The sequence below is a fragment of the Felis catus genome, chromosome D3 (assembly GCF_018350175.1).
Source record: "Felis catus isolate Fca126 chromosome D3, F.catus_Fca126_mat1.0, whole genome shotgun sequence".
Taxonomy (NCBI): Eukaryota; Metazoa; Chordata; class Mammalia; order Carnivora; family Felidae; genus Felis; species Felis catus.
Window position 1 is genome coordinate 68,320,365 of NC_058379.1, and position 6,067 is coordinate 68,326,431.

Genomic DNA, 6,067 nt, shown 5'->3' on the forward strand with positions numbered 1-6,067 from the left:
ACACCACTCCCTGCTGAGGCTCCCAAAAATATTTAGGTGGAGATTGAAACTAACCCTTAACAAAGAAAGTAGAGGAGGGAGGAAGGCTGGTTCAACAACAAAGATGGCGAAAGGAAAGAACATTCTTCGTAGTGTTTCTAAAAATAGCTCAAGTCAACAAACCTCATCCAAAGTTGCCCAAATATGAAAAATTAAATAGAAATCTGGTGTTGTCATTATTCCGAGAGTTTATTGGAAGGCAAAACGCATCACCTTGACTTGTATGACAGCGCAGACAGAAGACGATCTCTTCTTAAGTCTTATGCAAAAAAACCATGTGCGACAACAGGGCTTGCCTTCGGTTTGTGAGCAAGTTAGTTTGGGGGCTGGTGTCTGCCTGCAGGAGAAGGATCAGGACAAAAATGACCAACAAAATCAAAATGGCAGTACGTTTGTCAACTGCTTTTGTTTTCGCCTTCACTTTCCACCTATATGCTCTGCTTTTTCATCTCCACTTTAGGAGAACACGGAAATTAGTCAGCTTTCCACTAACAGATTCTAGAATCTTCTTCATCTGTCATGTGGGCACAACATTGCAGTCCTGAGTACCTCCTGAGTGGTTGTGAGCATCCCATAAGGTTACCGTCCACAGGATGATTTGAAAAGTCAAAGGTGCTTTGAAAGCACAAGATATTGTTGACTTTCCACCCATCATGCACCCCCCCCCCGAAACTGTGACTCCCACCCTGATACACACACCTACTTCATTCATTCATTCACTCATGCAACAAATATTTTTTTTAGCACCCACCCCGTGTTAGGCATTGTTCCAGGCACTGGGGCTAGATCAGGAATAAAACATCCCTCTTAGAGCTCATATAATAGTGCAAGAAGATAGATATTAAACAAATAAACACATAGAAAATTTCAGGCAGTGATAAATAATAAAGAAAAAATAAAATACACTATGAAAACCCTAAGTCTAAATATTACTGTGATAGAAGACAGTGCCTGTGTGCATGTGTGTGTGTGCACGTGTGTGTGTGCACGTGTTGAGATGGAACATGCAGACAGAGGAGGAGGAGGGAAGGGGAAACTGAAGACAGCAGGCAGAAGGACCATATAAGTACATGAGTGTAAGAATAATTTTGGCGGTAAGAATTGGGATGGAATCACTCTGACTTTTGGAAGAACATCGAGTCCAAGACCTATTTATTCTGTGATTCATTGTTCTGGCTTTGTCTGGACCATGGCAGGGAGAGAGTCTAGACAAGGTGCCCCATGGGGCTCAGCAGCAAATGACCCAGTTGTGGGAAGCAGAACGTGAAAGTGGGGAATTGCACCTGTCAGGGCCCCTTCCCTGTCAGTACTCGCTAAAAGCTGATGTGAGGATGAAGTGGCACCTCCCTGGAATCTTCTAGACCTTCTCCTGCTCTCCAGCTCTCAGGCTTAGCTCCTCCTCCCCGAGGGAACACTGGTCTGGAAGCTCTGAAGGCCCAATCATCATGCCCTCTCCAGGAGGTGAGAGGCCGGGCTCTTGCCCCCACCCTGACCCCCACCAGACCCTCTGCTCACCCGGGCTCACGTGGGTTATGCTGCACCTACAGATCCTGGGGTTCCAATTCTGGAAGAAGTAGCTTATGAACATTTCAGGCCCTAGTGGACCCTCCATATTTAGTCACTATTATTATCATCAAATCAGCCTTCTGAGCTTCTGTCTCCTTATCTGTAAAATGAGTATCACACCAGCTAGCTCATAAGATAGATCATGAGTACCAGAAATTATCGTGTGCCACAGGCACTGTGCTACGTACGTCGCAAGCCTCATCCCGTTTATTTTAACAAAATTCTGTAGCCACGATTATACCCATTTTACAGATGAGAAATCCGAACAGAGACAGTTAAGAAAAAAAAAAAAAAAACTTGCCCAAGGTCACACAGCTGGGAGGCTATAGAGCCATGACTCAAAATCAGCTTTGTCTGTCTCGACAAAGCTAGTGTGCTTGATTAATGCTTCTAGAGTACCTCGGTCATAATAAGAGTACCAGTTAGCTAACTGCTAGGAAACAGGTGACCCCAAAAGTTAGTGGCTTCAGACAACCGCCATAGATTTAGCCCACAATTCTGCAGGCCAGTAATTTAGGCGAGGCTCAGTCGGCTGGTTCTTCCGGCCCTCGTCAGACTCCCTCGTGCATCCGTGGTCAGAGGCTTGGTGGCTCATACCCACGTGAATCGACTGGCTGCGGTCGGGGTGCCGCAGCCCTCTTCTACGTGGTCTCTCATCGTCCAATAGGCCAGCCTGGGCTTTTTCCCCACGGCAGTGACCTCGACTTGAAACTGGCACACTGTCCCTTGTGCCCCATACTCGTGTACAAAAGTAAGTCAGAAGCCAGCCGAGATTCAAGAAGTGGAGAAATCGACTCCACCCGTTGCCAGGAGCTGCGGCCAAAGGCACATTCAGAGGGGAGGACGCAGGGAGGTTATGACCAGAGCAGTCTATCTCGACAGGCGTTCGATAAACAGCAAGGTAGTGTCACTATCGGATATATTTCGACAATGCCCATCAGACAAACCTAGGTAACTACTTGACTGTCACTAAGTTCCCCAGAGAATTCCTTGTAGTAATCTGGACTCTTTCAGCTACAAAGGGGCAGGCCGTAACTCATCAGGAGTCTCTTTCCTCCATGATGACATCTGTCATCATTTCCTCCATGATGGCATCTGTCTCCCAAACCCCCGTGAAGTGGAAAAGATGTCACCAGAGGCTCCAAGCTTCCACTCTCCCCCCATTTAACCCCTATGCCTGAAAGGGAATGTCTCTACCCCAGCACCTTAAGGAAAGCCCTGGAATGACTCCACCTGCCTTTTCTTACTCCCGAAGAGGAATCCCTGCCTAGCTCCCTGGAGCCCCTACACTGATCTGAAGTTTCTAGGCTAAAACGCACTAACCAGATCCTAACTGTTTTCTTTTTAATGTTCGAAAGTTCAAGGGAGCTTCTCTGGACTGAGACAAAATTGCCTTTAAATGCCAGTTGCGAAATCCTAAGTGAGAGTATTGTAAAGGGATTGAAATAAGGACTATGCAGATTAGAAAGTGCAAGGAATAAAAACAAAACAAAACAACACAGGCTAGGACAGGAAGTCGATAAGGAGAGAGGGAGGCCTTCTGCATACAGAGTATACTGGATGCTTTATTCCTGGTCTGGGGAACATCCTGGAATGGAGCCTGTGCAGAAGACTGGAGAAAAAAAAGAATTCCTGGCTTCTGCCCTAGTGAGTTTTCTTGCTTTTAACCTTGTGGTTCCCAAAATTCTGACTGAGAGAGACCTGTGCTCAAATCCCAACTACTTGAACTCACTAGCTATGGGATCCTGGGAGGGTGATATATAATTTATTGTCCAAACCAGGATGCTTAGGAAATGGGGTGTTATTAATGATTTCACAAAGGGCAGGACACCTGAGTGGCTCAGTCAGTCAAGCGTCCAATTTCGGCTCAGGTCATCATCTCGTAGTTTGTGAGTTCGAGCCCCGCATCAGGCTCTGTACTGACAGCTCAGAGCCTGGAGCCTGCTTTGGATGCTGTGTCTCCCTCTCTCTCTGCCCCTCCCCTGCTCTCTCTCTCTCTCTCTCTCAGTCTCTTTCTCTCTCTCTCAAAAATGAATAACCATTAAAAAAAAGTGATTTCACAAAGGGCAATATAATGTATGGTCATTCTCTCTTAAGTAATAAATATGTATTTTTAGCATCACATAACAATAAATGTAATATTTGCATCACACTTTTTTTTTTAATTTTTTTTTCAACGTTTATTTATTTTTTGGGACAGAGAGAGACAGAGCATGAACGGGGGGGGGGGGGGGCAGAGAGAGAGGGAGACACAGAATCGGAAACAGGCTCCAGGCTCCGAGCCATCAGCCCAGAGCCTGACGCGGGGCTCGAACTCCCGGACCGCGAGATCGTGACCTGGCTGAAGTCAGACGCTTAACCGACTACGCCACTCAGGCGCCCCATGCATCACACTTTTTTTAAAAAGTTTATTTATTTTGAAAGTCAGCGAGAGGCAGAGACAGAGGGCAAGAGAGAGAATCCCAAGCAGGCTTCGCATTGTCAGTGCAGAGTCCAATTCAGGGCTCGAACCCGTAAACCATGAGATCATGACCTGAGCCAGAGTCGGGCACTTAACCCATTGGGCAACCCAGGCACCCCACTCAGCACTTCTTGTTGGACTGTGCTCAGTTCTTTACATGCTCACCACAGTCCTCTGATCTGGAAACTATTATTAGCCTGCTTTTTACAGATGAGGAAACTGAGGTTCGGAGAAGTTCATCTTACTGAGATCGAGGAGACAATATGTTTCAGGTTTCCTGTATCCATGCAGTAATGAGACTATAAGGACCCATTCAGACCGGAATATTCGGGGCACCTGGATGGCACGCTCGAAGAGAGGGCGACTCTTGATCTCCAGGTCATGAGTTCGAGCTCTACGTTGAGCATAGAGATGACTTAAGTGAATAAATAAAAACTTTAAAAAAAGAGCTGGAACATTGAAGTCAGTGTCCCTGCTGGGAGTACTCATCTTGAGAAACCGTGCAGTTATGACACAGTGCTCAGCCATGAACACGTGTTTGGGATTGTGCTCTGGGAATGTCCCACAGATTTTGAGGCATGGATTCTTGAGAATCATTTTGATGGTAATGAGTTTTCATCCATACAGGATAAATATGGTATTTGAAAAGAACCCAAAGTGATTCAGGATAAAAGTGAATCATCTAAAAATATATTTTGACTTTTGGCTCCCACCTAGAATATAGAAAGCTAAAAAAAAAAAAAAAAAAAAAAAAAAAGTGTCACTCCTGCCTTAACAACAAGAAAAAAAAAAAAAAACCCAAATCTACAAAATCATGACTTTTCTGGAACTCATCGAAAAAAACTGAGGCCACAGGACCACATGATGAACATGAAATCTAGGGAAAGACAAAAGACAGACTCCCCCTGAGGAGAGACAGGACATGAGCACTGGCCCACCTATAACAGAACAAAGGAGGAAGACAAGGCCACTGTAGAAGCCAAGAAGAAGCATCCAGCGAAGATGCTTGGAGACTTACCAAGTGTGACCGGCACGAGCCCGCAGATCCCCTGGGAGTTGCAGACGTAAGGGAGCTGCCACGACTCAGAAGCTCCTCTCCATAAAGCTCCACTAGGCCTTCATGGATGATTTGGGGCAAGGTGGGAGACCAGAGAAAACCTTCCTCCATGGTTCAGGGCCGGAAGAGGGGAGCGGACATGGCTGGAGGAAAGGTGTGAGACCACACCCACATCTTTCTCGAAATAAGAGACATGAAGCCACTGGGGAAGGACAGCAGCCCTATGTTCTCTAGAGCACTGGGGAAGACACGTTGAAACGGGAGGAAAGGAAAAGACCAAAGTGTCTACTCCCAGAGGATGCAGTCCTGGCCTAACCATCAAGTCTCCTATTACTGGAAGAAGGTCAGGCTTACTAGGGAAGCCCCAATTCCAAGACAGAGAAAGCAGTGCCTACCTAAGGCTGGGGCTGAGTCCGAACGACAGAGAACCTCATTCCACACCCTCCACACCCACCACCAGGCAGGCAAGAACCAAAGAACAAGTGACACTGGTCTGGACTGGGGGAGAGGCAAGAGAATGATGAGGAGGAGGCTCCCTCTGTGCAGCAGGCATGAGGTAAAGCTGACAGTAGAGAAGAGACACAGAAAAATCTTTCTGGCACCCCAGCCCCATCCCTTAGCACACGGTGATGCTAATCAACAGAACAAATAAAAAGAAAACCGGTAAAGATTTAGCAGACCTGTGCAACACTATCGACCATCTTGACCCCACTGAGTTACTAGAACATTCCAAATGATGACCTCAGAATGCACATTCTTTACAAGTGCACATGGAATATTGACTAAGATCCTCCATAAAACACACCTCAACTAATTTAAAAGATGTGAAATCATAGAAAGTATGATCTCAGACCATATGGGATTGTACCAGAAATAGACAACAGAAAGGTGTCTGGACCATTCCCAAATATCTATATATTGTGCACACCACGTTCAAGCAACCA

At 46.2% G+C, this 6,067-nt stretch overlaps 1 long non-coding RNA gene across 1 annotated transcript; it reads right to left on the bottom strand.

Moving 5' to 3' along the window:
- Positions 1–207: 207 nt before the first annotated feature.
- On the bottom strand, positions 208–5,823 carry LOC123381234. Its single transcript, XR_006588010.1, has 2 exons — positions 5,085–5,823; positions 208–376 (listed from the first exon to the last, which is right to left on the bottom strand). It is a non-coding gene; the product is annotated as an uncharacterized LOC123381234 (long non-coding RNA).
- Between the last annotated feature and the right edge of the window lie 244 nt (positions 5,824–6,067).